Below are 16264 nucleotides of genomic sequence, written 5' to 3' on the forward strand. Positions count from 1 at the left end.
ATAAAGTTAACGCTAGGAAAGTAAACTGAAGCCACGGCAGGACGGCTCAGTCGTGGGGAATGCATGTCCTGTAATATGTGGGAAGTTGTGGACGCTGCCAGTGTCTTAGACGACCACGACGTGCAGGGAAGTGTGACCAGCTGCAGAACCTTGAGCTCCAGGTTTTGGAGCTCTAGTGGCAGCTGGAGTCACCGTGGCGCATCCGCGAGGTTGGAAGCTACATGGATGGCATGTTCAGAGAGGTGGTTACACCGCCACTTAGGAGCCTGGAGGCAGAAAGGGAATGAGTGATCTCGAAGCAGTCCAAGAAAATTAGGCAGGTAGTGCAGGAGTCCACTGGGGTCCCGCTCACCAACTGGTTTTTCGTTTTGGATACCAGTGGGGATGTTGGTTCCTCGGAGGGGTGCAGTCAGAGCCAAGTTTGCGGCACCACAGGCAGCTCCGCTAGGTGGGAGGGAAGAAAGAAGAGGGGAAGAGCAGTAGCAATAGGAGATTTGTTAGTTGAGGGAACAGACAGGCGTTTCTATTGCCGCAGACGTGACTCCAGGATGGTATATTGTCAGGGTCAAGGATGTCATGGAGGGGCTGCAGGACATTATTCTGGGGAGGGTGATCAGCCAGAGGTCATGGTCTATGTTGAATGCCAATGATTTAGGTAGGAAAGGGGATGAGATCTTGAAAGCAGAGTTTAGGGAGCTAGGAAGGAGATTGAAAAGCAGTAATCTTAGGATTACTCCCAGTCCCACGTGCAAGCGAGTATAGAAATAGGAGACAAAAACAGAATTACCTGGAAAAACTCAGCAGGTCGCAGTTTTTTGTTTTTATAGAAATAGGAGAATTGAGCGAATAAACATGTGGCTGGAAAGCTGGTGTAGGAAGGGCGTCAGATTTCTGAGGCACTGGGACCGGTTCTGTGGAAGTCAAGTGGTCTACACCTGAACAGGACTGGGATGAATATCCTTGGAAGGAGATTTGCTAGTGCTGTTGAGGGGGCGGGGTTTAAACTAGATGGGCATGGGGGGTAGGAAACTGAAGACAAACTCAGAGCAGGGAATGGGAAATGGAGAATTAGTGAGTGACTCTGAAAGACAGAAGTAGCACAGGTTAAAAAATGTACAGCACAGGAATTTGGCAGTGTTAAAAGGTATATATGTAAATGCAAGGGTCATAGTAAATAAAGCCGATGAGCTGAGGGCACAGATAGACACAAGGCAGAATAATATCATCGCTATAATGAAAACGTGGCTTAAGGAGGAGCAAAAATGGCAGCTCAACATCCCTTGCTATAGTGTTTTCAGGCAAGATAGGGAGGGGGTAATATAGGTGGAGGTGTAGCATTATTGGTTAAAGAAGCAATTACAGCTGTGAGGAGGGATGATATACTAAATGAGTCATCAAAAGAGACCATATGGGTTGAGCTCAGAAATAAAAAAGGGGCAGCCACACTGCCAGGGGTGTACTATAGACCCCCAAATAATGGAAGGGAATTAGAAGAGCAAATATGCAGACAGATTTCTGAATGTAAAAACAATAGGACAGTAATAGTTGGGGACTTCAACTACCCTAATATCTTTTGGGATATGAACAGTATAAAGAGCACAGAGGGTGTAAAATTCTTGAACTGCATTCAAGAGAACTATTTTAGCCAGCACATAACAAGCCCAACGAGAGTGGCCACAATTGTAGATTTAGTCTTAGGAAATGAAGCTGGGCAAGTAGATGAAGCAGCAGCGGGGGACTATTTTGGAGATAGTGACCATAATATAGTTAGATTTATCATCATTATGGAAAAGGACAAAGATAGAACAGGAGTGAAAGTTCTAATTGGGGGAAGACAAATTTTACGAAGCTGAGGGGTGAGCTGGAGACAGTGAACTGGATACAGGTATTAGAAGGAAAAACTGTGTCAAATCAATGGTAGGCATTCAATGGCGAGATTCTACAGGCACAGTGTAGGCATGTCCCCAGAAAGATAAAGGGTGGTACTGCCAAATCTAGAGCCCCCTGGTTATCCAGAAACATATCAAGATAAAGCAGAGAAAGAAAGCTTATGACAGTCACAAAAGACTTAATACTGTACAAAGCCTGAGGAGCATAGAAAGTACAGAGTACAGAAGTAAAAATGGAAATTAGGAAAGCAAGGAGAGGATATGAAAAAATATTGGCAGGTAAAATCAAAGAAAATCCTAAGATGTTTTACCAGTACGTTAAGAGCGAGGGAATAACTAAGGGAAAGGTAGGGCCCATCAGAAATGTACATGGTAACCTGTGGGTTGATGCAGAAGACATGGGCAGGGTTCTCAATGAGTACTTTGTCTCTGTCTTCACAAAGAGGGATGATGCAGACATTCTAGTGAAAGAGGAGTGTGAAATATTAGATACAATAAGCATAATGAGAGAGGAAATACTGGAGGAACTGGCAGGTGGATAAATCACCAAGGCCAGATGGATTGTATCCCAGGCTGTTGGAAGCCAGGGAGGAAACAGCGGATGCTCTGAGGATCATTTTCCAATCCTCACTAGATACAGGCAAGGTCCCAAAGGATTGGAGGTCTATGAACGTTGTACCATTACTTAAAAAGGGTGCGAGGGATAGGCCAGAAAATTATAGGCTGGTCTGTCTGATTTTGGTGGTGGGCAAATTATTGGAAACAATTCTGAGACACAGGATAAACTGTCACTTAGAAAGGTACGGACTGATCAGAGACAGTCAGCATGGTTTGGTTAGGGGAAGATTGAGTCTTACTAACTTAATAGAATTTTTTGAGAAAGTAACAAGGAGGATTGATGAGGGTAGTGCAGTGGGTGTTGTCTATGTGAACTTCGGTAAGGTAATTGACAAGATCCCACATGGCAGACTGATCAGGAAAGTGAGATCTCATGGGATACAAGGGAAGGTGGCGAGTTGGATCCAAAATTTGCTTAGTGACAGGAAACAAAGGGTAATGGTCGATGGATATTTGTGCGAATGGAAAACGGTTTCCAGTGGTGTTCCACAGGGCTCAGTGTTGGGGCCCTTGCTGTTTGTTGTATATTAATGATTTAGACTTAAATATAGGAGGCATGATTAGGAAATTTTCAGATGACACAAAAATGGCCGTGTAGTTGACAGTGAATAGGATAGCTATCAACTCCAGAATTATATCAATGGTTTGGTTGAGTGGGCGGAGAAGTAGCAAATAGAACTCAATCTGGAGAAGTGTGAGATAATGCATTTGGGGAGGGCAAACAAAGCAAGGGAATACTCAATAAATGGAAAGTTATTGAGAGGGGTTGAGAAGGTGAGGGACCTTGGAGTGAATGCCCATGGGTCCTTGAAGGTGGCAGAACAGATGGACAAGGTGGTCAAGAAATCATATGGAATACTCTCCTTTATTGAGCGAAGTATTGAATACAAAAGCAGGGATGTAATGATGGAACTGTAGAAAATGCTGGTTAGGCCACAGCTGGAGTTTTGTGCACAGTTCTACTCACGACATTACAGGAAGGACATGGGGAGCGTGCAGAGGAAAGTTACAGGAATGTTGGCAGGGCATGAAAACTGCAGCTATGAGGAGAGATACCATAGGCTGGGGTTGTCTTCCATAGAACAGAGGAGGCTGAGGGATGACCTAATTGAGGTGTACAAAATTTACAGGCTTAGAATGGGTGGACAGGAAAGACTTGTTTTTCCCTGGCTGAGGGGTCAATTCCCGGAGGGAGGGGTTGGCGGGGTGGTGGTGGGGGGGGGGGGGGGGGGGGGTGGGGTTTATAAATTTAAGGCGATTGGTAGAAGGATTAGAGGGGACCTGGGACATGAGGAAACACTTTTTCACCCAGAAAGTGGCGGGTGTCTGGAATTCACTGCCTGGGTTGGTGGTTGAGGCTAAAACACTCAACCCTGGATCTGCATCTGAAGTGCTGTAACCTACAAGGCTACCGACCAAGTGCTGGAAAGTGGGATTAAAATGAGCAGCTAGATTTCTTTTCATTTTCGTTCTTTGGCTGGCACAGACACAATGGCCTGAAAGGCCGCCTTCTGCACCGTAACATTTCTGTGGCTCAAAGGGCTAGTACGGGCGGGACGGGCTAAATGAGAAGGGAAGATTGGTTCCGGGTGCACAAGCGACCTCGCGCGCCGTTACCATAGCGACGGTTGCCAGGAGACAGAGACATTGGCTAGGCCCACGCGCCGTTGCCACAACGATGGTTGTCAGGAAGCAGAGGCAAAAGCCGGGCTAGGTGGTGGTGGTTGGGGGGGGGGGGGGGTCCGCGCGCCGTTACCACAGCGACGGTTGCCAGGAGGTAGAGGTCGGGGCGGGGCCGGGCCGGGCCCGCGCGCCGTTGCCACGGCGACAGTTGCCAGGAGGCGCGGGGCGGGGCCGGCTAGCCAGCTGCCGCTTGGTTGGCTGGTTCGAACCTGCCTTCGAAATCAGTTGGAGAAAACACGATCCTCACCTCCCGCCGCCCGTTGATGAGAAGCCGGGTTCGTTCGTTTGCTTTGCCTCAGAATTCACCCCCCCACTGCCGGGGTTCTCTTACGGTGTTGGTCTGGTTGTTCGTCCCTGTTCCCAAGCGCTGCCGCTTTTTCCTCACCCCCCCCCCCTATTGATTCCCCACCCCCCCGGCCACTCGGCTCCGCGCCTCTCCTTCTGTTGTCAGGCCGCCGGCTCAACGTAACCTGCACCTCCCGGTCCAAGTGCGCCGTATTCCTATTGGGTGCTGCTTCCCCCATTCCAATTTCGATTGGTCCACTCCTGTGTCAATCAACAAGAGTGGCGTGTGGTCCCGCCCATCTGCTCAAGTTCGGTTGAGATGCAGACCGGAAGTTGTGGTTCTCGATGATGTCATTGCTTTTGGGCATTACATCATTTCAATTATTTAAAGGGACAGACCAAAGGCTTTTTTAAAAACAAACAGAAAATGCTGGAAAAACGCAGCAGGTCTAACAGCATATGTGGAGAGAAAAAAAACAGTTAACGTTTTGCGTCCTTCTGACTCTTCTTCAGAGTCATAAGGATGCAAACCATTAACTCTTTCTCCACTGATGCTGTCAGATCTGCTGAGTTTTTCCAGCATTTTCTGTTTTTGTTTCAGATTTCCAGCATCCGCAGTATTTTGCTTTTGTTTACTTAAACATAATGTTTTCTTTCCTTCATTAAGGATTGGGGACAAAAGCAAAATACTGGAGATGCTGGAAATCTGAAATAAAAACAGAAAATGATGGAAATACTCAGCAGGTCAGGCAGCATCTGTGGAGAGCAACAGAGTTAACGTTTTGGGTCGATGACCCTTCCTCAAAACGATAAAAGATTTGGGAGGCGGTGAGAAATCTGGATCACTTCTTCCTTCTCCACCTGAAACTCCTAAGCTGACATTTCAGCACTCAGGCAGTGCTGTGGTGTCTGCAACATTAAACCAAGGCCCTATCCACTCTCTCCGGCGGACTTGAAAGAGCCATAGTACTATTTCGAAGAAGAAAAGGGGCATTCACGCCAAAAGGTCTCCCTGATGAGAAGTCACCCACCTGAAACTGTTAAATCTGTTTCTCTTTGTCCTGTATCAGTTTCAGCAATTTCTTTTTCATCCAGCCAATTCTTATGTTTAACTTAACAGTATAATTTACAAATGATTTATTTGTAAATCACCAAAGATTACATTCTATTAAACTCAAGTTTAGGATGTAATCTTTGTGCAAAAGTGTCCAGAAGAGTTTTGCACACATGCACAAGGGACCTGCAGATTTTATTCAACAAAAATGTTCCTCAGTGATCCAATAAGTATCTCAGGCAAAAGAAACTTGATGCACAGACAGTACTATAACTACAGGTTTTTTTTTCCTTTCACAGGGACGTGGGTGTCGCTGGCTGGGCCACCATTAGTTGCCCATCTCTAATTGCCCTTGAGAAGGTGGTGGTGAGCTGCCTTCTTGAACTGCAACAGTCCATGTGGTGTAGGTAAACCCACAGAGCTGTTAGGGAGGGAGTTCCAGGATTTTGACCCAGTGACAGTTTGTTTCCAAGTCAGGATGGTGTGTGACTTGGAGGAAAACTTGCAGGTGGTGGTGTTCCCATCTATCTACTGCCCTTGTCCTTCTAGGTGGCAGAGGTCACAGGTTTGGAAGGGGGTGTCCAAGGAGCCTTGATGAGTTGGGTGATGCCACAGTTAGCCTCAGGTTTGTCGAGTGAGGCAGGATAAAGCCACATGTGGGTGTTGCTGCTGACCATTATTTATTAGCCTTTTTTGGAACTAAAGAATTAGCATTTGCACAGATGTTTTAGGAAATATAGGAATAGAAGTAGGCCATTTTCCCCTTTGAACCTATTCCAACATTCAGTGAGATCACAGCTGCGACCTAACTCCACATACCCATCTTTACTCCTTGTAATACCTGTGGTTAATAACAATCTATTAATTTTAAAATTAACAATTGATCTAGCATCAGTTACTATTTGTGGAGCGATTTCCAAGCTGTTACCAACCCTAGTTAGTACAGGTGTTTCCTAATTTCAGTCATGAAAGGTAGATTATGGCCCCTCATCATAGACTCTCCAAAGAGTAGAAATAATTTTCCTCTATCTACAATGTTCCCATTAATTTCTTTTTATTTGTGGATGGGGTGCCAGTCAAGCAGGCTGCTTTGTCCTGGATGGTGTCAAGCTTCCTGAGTGTTATGGGAGCTGCACTCATCCAGGCAAGTGGGGAGTATTCCATCACACTCCTGACTTGTGCCTTGTAGATGGTGGACAGACTTTGGGGAATCACGAGGTTACTCGTCACATGATTCCTAGCCTCTGACCTGCTCTTGTAGTCACAGTATTTATTTGGCTAGTCCAGTTCAGTTTCTGGTCAATGGTAACTCCCCCCAGGATGTTGATAGCGGGGCAGGAGGATTCAGTGATGGTAATGCCATTGAACATCAAGGGGCGATGGTTGGATACTCTTGTTGGAGACGGTCACTGCCTGACACTTGTGCGGAGCGAATGTTAGTTGCCACTTATCAGCCCAAGCCTGGATATTGTCCAGGCCTTGCTGCATTTGGACATGGACTGCTTCAGTATCTGAGGAGTCGCAAATGGTGCTGAATATTGTGCAATCATCAGTGAACATCCCCACTTCTGACCTTATGATGAAAGGAAGATCATTGATGAAGCAGCTGAAGGTGGTTGGGCCGAGAACACTACCCTGAGGAACTCCTGCAGTGATGTCCTGGAGCTGAGATGACTGACCTGCAACAACCACAACCATCTTCCTTTGTGCTAGGTATGACTCCAACCAGCAGAGAGTTTTCCCCTGATCCCCATTGATTCCAGTTTTGCTCGGGCTCCTTGATGCCACACTCTGTCAAATGCAGCCTTGATGTCAAGGGCAGTCACTCGCACCTCGCCTCTGGAGTTCAGCTTTTTTTGTCCATGTTTGAACCAAAGGTGCAATGAGGTCAGGAGCTGAGTGGCCCTGGCGGAACCCAAACTGGGCGTCAGTGAGCAGGTTATCGGTAAGCAAGTGCCACTTGATAGCCCTGTTGCTGACCCGTTCCACTACTTTACTGATGATGGAGAGTAGACTGATCGGGCGGTAATTCTCCCAAGTCTTAATGAGAGAGCCTCAAGAAGTCTCAATGCGCTTTAAAACCAATGAAGTACTTTTGAAGCATAGTCACTGTTGTAGTGTCAGAAATGCAGCAACCAATTTTGTGCACAGCTAGCTGCCACAAACAGCAATGGAATAAATGACCATTTATTTTAGGCTTTGGTTGAAAATAAATATCCCTCAGGCTGACACTCACAGTGCTGAGGGAGCACTGCATTGTTGGAGATGCTGTCTTCAGGGAGGGACCTGAAACCGAGGTTCCATTTTTGACCTTAAAGATCCCATGGCATTATTTTGACAAACAGCTGAAGAGCCCTTCGGGTAATCTTGCCAACATTAACATCTCTTAGGACTGGTTATCTGGTCACGTTTGCTGTTTGTGGGAGCATGCTGTGCACAAATTGGCTGCTGTTGCATATATGGCTCCAGACCCACGGCGATGTGACTCTTAATTTCCCTTTGAAATGGCTGAGTGAGCAGTTGTATTCGAAAAGGCGGCTCACTGCCAACTTCCCAAGGGCAGTTAGAGATGGAAAATAAAGGCTGGCCTTATCAGCGATGTTCACACCCCATGAATGAATGGACGAAATTGGTGCAAGAAAGCCTTGTGAGCGCTGCCACCTTGTGGCCTATACTTTATTGGCAAAGGGTACTGATTAAATCCAACTCCTGTTCCTTACTGCTGGATGTCAAATAACATTAACAGGGATTGCGCTTATTGTTTAACCCAGTTGTGCTGGGATGCTGACTAAAATGGGAACAAAAGCCAATTATTTCTTTCCACTGGCTCCAAGACTATCTGGCGTAGTATTAGACCAAGGGCAGACAAGTTTTGAAGCTTAGGCCATGCCAAGTTAGATGTTCTCGGCTATTCCATGAGGCTATTTCATGAGTGTATGTTGTTAGATGCTAGACTGGGGTGGGGTGGGGTGGGGTGGGGGGTGAATCCTGTTCCGGCTGGCTTCCATGCACTTCCCATCATGGAGTGACCCAGACCTGACTGATTTTTCCCCGTGCCATATCCCATCAACACTGCAACCAACCCTCATCTGGGAAGGGGGACAGTGGGCTGTCTGTGCCCATGGAATTGCCCCCTCAGTCTGAATCAACAACAACAACTTAGATATATAGAGCACCTCCAATGTAGCAAAAACGTCCCAAGATGCTTCACAAGAGCGTCATCAATCAAAATTTGACACCATGCCACGAAAGAGGCTACCTGCTGACCAAAAGCTTGCTCAAAGAATATGTTTTAAGGGAAGAAAAAGATGCCGAGAGGTTTAGGGAGGAAATCCCAGAGCGTGGGGCCTCCGCAGCTGAAGGCAGCGCCACCTGGTGGAGTGATTAAAATTGAGATGCTCAAGAGGTCAGAATTAGTGGAGCGCAAAGATCTCGAAGGAGTGTAAGGCTGAGCAGAGGTACAGAGGGGCGAGACCATGGAGGGATTTGAAAACAAGGATGAGGATTTTAAACTCAAGGCTTTTCTTGACCAGGGTAGGTCAGTGAGCACAGGGGTGATAGGGAAACGGGACTTGGTGCGAGTTAAGATTCAGGCAGCAGAGTTTTGGATGAGCTCATGTTGTGTAGAATGGAAGATTGGAGACCAACCAGGAGAGCTTGGGAATAGTTAAATCTAGAGGTAATAAAGGGTGGTTGAGGGCTTCAGCAGCAGGTAAACTGAAGCACAGTCGGAATCAGGTGTGTTAGCAGCCAATAGGATCTGTTGGTAGATGTTAAATACCCAGTAGTTTAAGTTTACAAGGTGAACAGGTATTGGATATTAACAATAATAATAATATAAAAACAAAAGAACTGCAGGTGCTGGAAATCCAAAACAAAAACAGAATTACCTGGAAAAACTCAGCAGGTCTGGCAGCATCGGCGGAGAAGAAAAGAGTTGATGTTTCGAGTCCGCATGACCCTTTGACAGAACTTGAGTTCGAGTCCAAGAAAGAGTTGAAATATAAGCTGGTTTAAGGTGTGGCGGGGGGGGGGAGAGAGAGAGAGAGAGAGAGAGAGACAGACAGAAGTGGAGGGGGGTGGTGTGGTTGTAGGCAAAAGCAGTGATAGAAGCAGATCATCAAAAGATGTCACAAACAACAGGACAAAAGAACACATAGGTGTTAAAGCGGGTTTTAGTAAACACCTTGTCAAACACCAGGAGGGAAATGGAAAGCAATGAAGGTGAGCAAGGCAAAAGAGAGGTATGGAAATCTTGTCGCAGAGAGGAACAGAACTTTTTCAAGGAGGTAGGCATTTCTTGAAGAGCAGTGGCAGTCAATTAAACACAGAGATAAAAACAAAAAAACTGCGGATGCTGGAAATCCAAAACAAAAACAGAATTACCTGGAAAAACTCAGCAGGTCTGGCAGCATCAATGGAGAAGAAAAGAGTTGGCGTTTCGAGTATTGGATATTGATCAGTTAATTATACTCGGGTGTGTAGATAAAGAAGAGTCAACCAGCACTGGGTGTCTGGTGTTAGAGTGGAGAAGTAAGCTCTGTGGCCAGCAATAAACACTCTACAGCAAAGCATCCTAGTCTCAGTGTCTTCTTCACAATCAGGCTTGGGAATTCCACTGACAGGGGGTGTTCTGGAGGTGGAAGTAGTTCAGCGATCGTAGGGATATGAAGTCAGAAGCTCATCTCGGAGTCAGACACAATACCAGTGTTGTGAACAGTCTGATAAAAGCAAAAAACTGCGGATGCTGGAAATCCAAAATAAAAATAAAAATACCTAGAAAAACTCAGCAAGTCTGACAGCATCTGCGGAGAGGAGCACAGTTAACGTTTTGAGTCCGTATGACTCTTCAACAATCTGGCTCAGTATCAGCCAGTTGGTCAAGGTGAGAGATGGAATTGGTGGCCAGGGAATAAGTGCATGGCCATTGTTATGTGGGCAAATGTGGCAATCATTCTATGCCCACCGCCCCCTGCTGGGCATGTGGCCAATATTATTTTCATGAATTCATCCTTCTGTCCGCGTTTCGGCTTCTTTGCAGCCTTTGGATTTTCCTCCTTAAATGTTTAGGAGGGAAATCAAACAAACTGGGAAGGTGGCATCCGGGTGGGGTAGGAGAGGGAGAACCACAGCCATGGTGTTGGATCAATGTGAACCTTAGGTACCTGCCGTGGTTCATTGACACATAGAAAATCAATGGCACAAAAAGAAACCATTGGGCCCATCATATTTGCACTGGCCAAATCCCACTTTCCAGTTCTTGATCCATAGCCCTGTAGGTTTTGGCCCTTCAGGTGTATATCCAAGCATTTTTTAAACGTGATGAGGGTTTCTGCCACTATCACCCTTTCAGGCAGTGAGTTCCTAACTCTCACCTCCTCCTATGTGGCGAAATTACTCCTAACCCCTCTAATTCTTCTGCCAATTACTTTAAATCATGCTCTTTTGTTATTGATCTTTGTGCTAAGGGGAATAGATCCTTCCTTTTCATTCTATCTAGGCCCCTCATAATTTTACACACCTCAATTAAATCTTCCCTTAGCTCCTCTGTTCCAAAAAACCATCCCCAGCCTATCTAATCTTTCCTCATTGCTAAAATACTCCAGTTCTGGCATCAACCTCAGGAACCTTCCCTGTACCTTCTCTAATGCAATCACATCCTTGCTGTAATGCAGTGGCCAGCACTGTACACAGTACTCTAGCTGTGACCTAACAAGGTTTTATACAGTTCCCGTATAACCTCTCTGCTCTTATATTCTATGTTTCGGCTAATAAAAGAAAGTATCCCATGTGACTTCATGACCACTTTATCTAACTGTCCTGCTACTTTCAACAATGTGTGGACATACACTCCAAGGTCCCTCTGTTTCTCTACACTTGTCAGTATTCTACCATTTACTGTGTATTCACTTGCCCTCCCCAAATGCATTACCTCACACTTCTCCAGATTGGATTCCAGAGTTTCTTCATATTAAGCCCTTGATACTTGAAATAAGCTTCCCCTTGTTTAGCCTTCTCCTGCTCTGAATGCTCTTTGACACGCAGCAGTGCTAGATTTAGGAGATGCTCCTTTTCTCTTTCTGGGAACATTTTTGTTTTGAACCCTCTGTATGTCCTCCTCACATGCCTTCCACTGCTTCGACACTGATTTACCTTCAAGTAGCTGTTCCCAGTCCGCCTTTGCCAAATCACATCTCAGCTTAATAAAATTGGCCTTCCCCCAATTTAAAACTTTTTACACTCGGTCAACCTATGTCCTTTCCTATAACTGCACTAAATCTTTTAGAAATGCACAGTGCCAGATCCTATCGAAGCTGTTGGAAAAATATTTAAGGCAAAAGCATTCACCGATGACTTAAAGGGTGACAACAGACTCATCCATGGAAAGCTTATCCTGAAAAAAAATCAAACTGCCCATCATGGAATCAGCCAGATCCATCAAAGTGATCATTTGAGAGTTGGAGCAGGAAGAGGAATCACTTTTCTCATAGAATAGAAGGAATCTGAACAAATTTCCAAGAAGGCTGTGAATTGAAGGGAAAACGCAGTTTGGGCAGCACGAGCTCAGAGGAAGACATCTTAAGGATGGTGGAAAAGGGGATATCCAGTTATTATATTATTATTCAAAATTAATGATTCCATCATATGAGGATTCAGGGGTTGTAAAATCCAACAGAAACTGACGGTTTTAAGACACAACATCATTCAAGCAGCTCAATCACACAGAGTAACAGATTAAGATCCTTCGACAAGACCAACAGGATTAGAATTAAACCAAGATTAAAGTGAGCTACAAAGGTTAACTTTGTCTTTAGAAGACACTGCCAAGAAGTTCTGAGAAATTTTGAGAGGCAGTTTTGACAAAAGGCCAGATGAATTGTCTTCTGGAGTGTTAAAACATTAGAAAAAGGAGCAGGGATAGACCATATGATCCGTCGAGCCTGCTCCACCATTCAATACGATTGTGGCTGATCTTTGGCTTCAACTCCACCTTCCTGCCTGTTCCCCATATCCCTTGATTCCCTGAGAGACCAAAAATCTATCTATCTCGCCTTAAATGTATTCAACAATGGAGCATCCACAACCCTCTGCGGTAGAGAATTTGTAGATTTACAGCCCTTTGAAGTAATTTGTCCTCATCTCAGTCCTAATTTTTAAAATACTGTTACAGCTTTAACAGCAGACTTACAGAAGTCATAAGCAGTTCCTACTCGGGATGCCTTTGGCCAATAGGCTGGGTCCTACAGGTAGGAGACAGCAAGATGCCAGATCTGGTGGAAAGGAGCAAGTGAGGAATGAGATCTTCTGTTCCAGCAGAACAATATTTTAATTATGTCAACAGCACAGATGAAAGTAACGCCAGAGGAAAAGCAGCCAAGAATTTTCAATGACCATCTCCGTTGGCTCACTTACAAAGCTGAACAAGACAGAACTAGTTTCCACACAGCATGATTTGTTGCAACATACTCTGCAAGAGGCAAAATGCAAACAATGGTCAGAAGAACTCTAGGTTTATTGTGGGATTGTACAGAACAGACATCGAGTCTGTGCTGTCTCTTTCAAAGAGCAATCCAGTTAATTCACTCCCCAGCTCCTTCTCCACATCTCTGATTTCTTTTCCCCTCCAACTATTTATCCAACTTACTTTTGAAAGCTCCTTTTGAACCTGTAACCTTCAGCCTATCACGTAGTGCATTCCAAATCCTAACCACTTGTGCAAAAATGATTTTCTTCATGCTGCTTATGGTACTTTTGCATTTCAACTTAAACCTGAGCCACCTGGTTGTCAACCCTTCAGACATTGGGAACAGTTTCTAATTGTTTACTCTTTCTAAACCATTCATGATACGAACAGGAGTAGGTCATTCAGCCTCTCGAGCCTGCTCCACCATTTGATAAGATCATGGCTGATCTGATTGGGGCCTTAACTGAGCTTTCCTGTCTATCTCCTATACCCTTTGAGTCCCTTGTCAATTAAGAATCTATCTAACGCAACCTTAAAAATATTCAATGACCCTGCCTCTACTGCTCTCTGGGGAAGAAAGTTCCAAAGACTCATGACCCTATGAGGGAAGAAATTTCTCCTCATCTCCGTCTTGAATAGGAAACCCCTTGTCTTTAATTTGTGTCCTCTAATACTAGATTTTAAACACCTCAATCAGATTTCCTCTTATTCTTCTCTGCTCTAAGGAGAACAGCCCCAGCTTCTCCAGTCTATCTACATAGCTGTAATCCCTCTTCCCTGGAACAATTCTAGTGAATCTCTTGTGTACCTTCTCCAAAATCCTTCACATCTGTCCTATAGTGTGGTACCTAGAATTGGACACAGTACTCCAGTTTGGGCCAAGCTGAGTGGTTTATGTATTTTAACATAATTTCCTGGCTTTTTCATTTTCTGTCTCTATTTGTAAGGCCCAGGGTCTCCCAAGCTTTATTAACTGCTTTGTTTACCAGTCCTGCCACCTTCAAAGATTTGTGCAAAAACACCCCAGGTCTCTCTGTTTTTACATCCCTTTTAAAATTGTGCAATTTAGTTTCTATTGTGTCTCCTCGTTCCCCCTATCAAAATGTATCACCTCACACTTTTCTGAGTTGAATTTCATCTGTCACGTGTCCTCTCCAGCAGCTTGCCTATGTCTCTTGAAGTCTCTAACCAGCTTCCTCACTGCTTACTACACTTGGAAGATTTGTGCCATCTGCAAAATTGTACTCTGTACCCCCAAGTGCAAGTCATCAATAAATATCAGGAATAGCGGTGGACCTGGTACTGAACCTTGAGGAACACCACTGTACACCTCCCTCCTCTCCAAAAAACAACCTTTTTTTCATTCACTCATGGGATGTGGATGTCGCTGGCTGGGCCAGCATTTATTGCCCATCCCTAATTCATTACAAATTTCTGTTTTCTATCGCTTAGCTTATTGTGTATCCATGTTACTACTAACCCTTTTATCCCATGGGCTTCAATTTTACTAACAAGTCTAATATATTTGGTACTTTCCCAAATACCTTTAGGAAGACATTAATGTGGAAGTTGAGATTGGAGGTGACATAAATGGCTGAGAGGTTAAAATTACTATGTCAAGCAGCGATGCATAGGTTGGCCTGAATGTGACATGAGAAAAACCACAGCCATTGCTGATTTGTTTTCAGATCTCTCCATGGCCTCACCCCTCCTCATCTCTATCACCTCCTCCTGCCCTCCTCTAGTAATGGCATCTTGCTAATGCCCTAAACTCTAGAATTATCTACTTAAACCTCAACCTCTCTTTCTCCTCCTTTAAGACACTGTTTAAATCTGCCTCTTTGACCAAGCTTTTGGTCATCAGGCCTAATATCTCCTTACGTGGCTCGGTGTCAAATTCTATTTGATAATCACTCCTGTGAAGCACTTTGGGATATTTTACTAAATTAAAGGTGCTATATAAATGCAAGATGTTGTGAGAGTGAACATGAAGTCAGCAGGAATGGTCACCTTGCAATTGAGGAATTTGAACGATTCAGTTTTGGATTTTTCTTTGTTCTTTCATGGAATGTGGGTTTCACTGGCAAGGCCAGCATTTGTTACCCATCCCCAATTGCCCTTGAACTAGGTAGCTTGCTAGGCCATTTCAGAGGGCAAGAATCAACCATCTTGTTGCGGGTCTGGAGTCAAGTGTAGGCCAGAGCAGGTGAGGATGGCAAATTTCCTTCCCTAAAGAACATTATTGAACTACACTGGTCTTTCCAACAATCAATGATAGTTTCATGTTCACCATCACTGAAACTAGCTTTCAATTCCACCGGCTGCCATGATGGGGTTTGAACTCATGTCCACAGACCATTAGCCTGGGCCTCTGGATTACTACTCCAGAGTTACCACTGCACCACCTTAGGGTTGCCAACTCTGGTTGAATACATTCCCCAAGGTTTCTTCACGTGACCTCTCACTTCCAATCCATGGACCTGCCATTTCTCACCTGACATATCCATTCTTATGTCGCACTGTTTTTCCGACCCACTCACAAAGCAGTCAGACTTTTCATTACCTGTTTGGATCATCCTGCTCAGTCAAACACTTCTTCTCTGTACTGTGACCAGTCATTTTAGAACTAAGAAATGAAAGTTCTTCAGAGAACAGGGAAAAAGAAACATTTGTTTTATAGCCCAGGTTGCAGGCACATTATCCAAGTGGGCACTCGGCACAGCACCAGTGCTGCATTGTTGGAAGTGCCATCGTTTGGATGAGGTGTTAAACCAAGGACCCATTTGCCCTCTCAGGGAGACGGAAAGGAGCCTATGGCATGATTTTAAAGAAGAGGCAAGTTTTCATCTCTATGCCCAGGCAATGTTTATCCCTCAACCAACATCATTAAAAACAGATCATCAGGTCGTTATCACACTGCTGTTTGTGGGATATTGTTGTTTGCAAATTGGCCGCTGCTTTCCTACACCACAATGGTGTCTGTACTTCAGGAGTATTTCATTGGCTGTATAGTGTTTTAAGATCTCCTGAGGCTGTGAAAGGCGCTAAACAACTGCAAGCCCTTTTTTTTATATACACATATACACATACACACACTTTCCAGCAGGGTCACTTGATAGTGACAAGACCTACCCAACATATAAATACAGAGCAGTACTGAGCCATACAGCTTGGCATTGTGTTGAGTTTGATCCCGAATCTTAATCAGGTTAATTGATTTTTGTGTGGGCAATTTGTAGTTTACTACGTCCCAGGATAGGAAGTGAAAAA

At 44.8% G+C, this 16264-nt stretch overlaps 1 protein-coding gene across 2 annotated transcripts in view; it reads right to left on the bottom strand.

Annotated features, from left to right (window-relative positions):
* Positions 1-4575, bottom strand: part of pak1 (p21 protein (Cdc42/Rac)-activated kinase 1) — a 195676-nt gene extending 191101 nt beyond the window's left edge. Inside the window, exon 1 of one of the 2 annotated variants that reach the window (XM_041199706.1) lies at positions 4438-4575. The gene's annotated coding sequence lies outside the window, so the exon portion shown is untranslated. The remainder of the gene's footprint in view (positions 1-4437) is intronic. The other variant, XM_041199709.1, reaches the window with a different exon arrangement.
* Between the last annotated feature and the right edge of the window lie 11689 nt (positions 4576-16264).

Source organism: Carcharodon carcharias, chromosome 11 (genome assembly GCF_017639515.1).
Source record: "Carcharodon carcharias isolate sCarCar2 chromosome 11, sCarCar2.pri, whole genome shotgun sequence".
Classification (NCBI taxonomy): Eukaryota; Metazoa; Chordata; class Chondrichthyes; order Lamniformes; family Lamnidae; genus Carcharodon; species Carcharodon carcharias.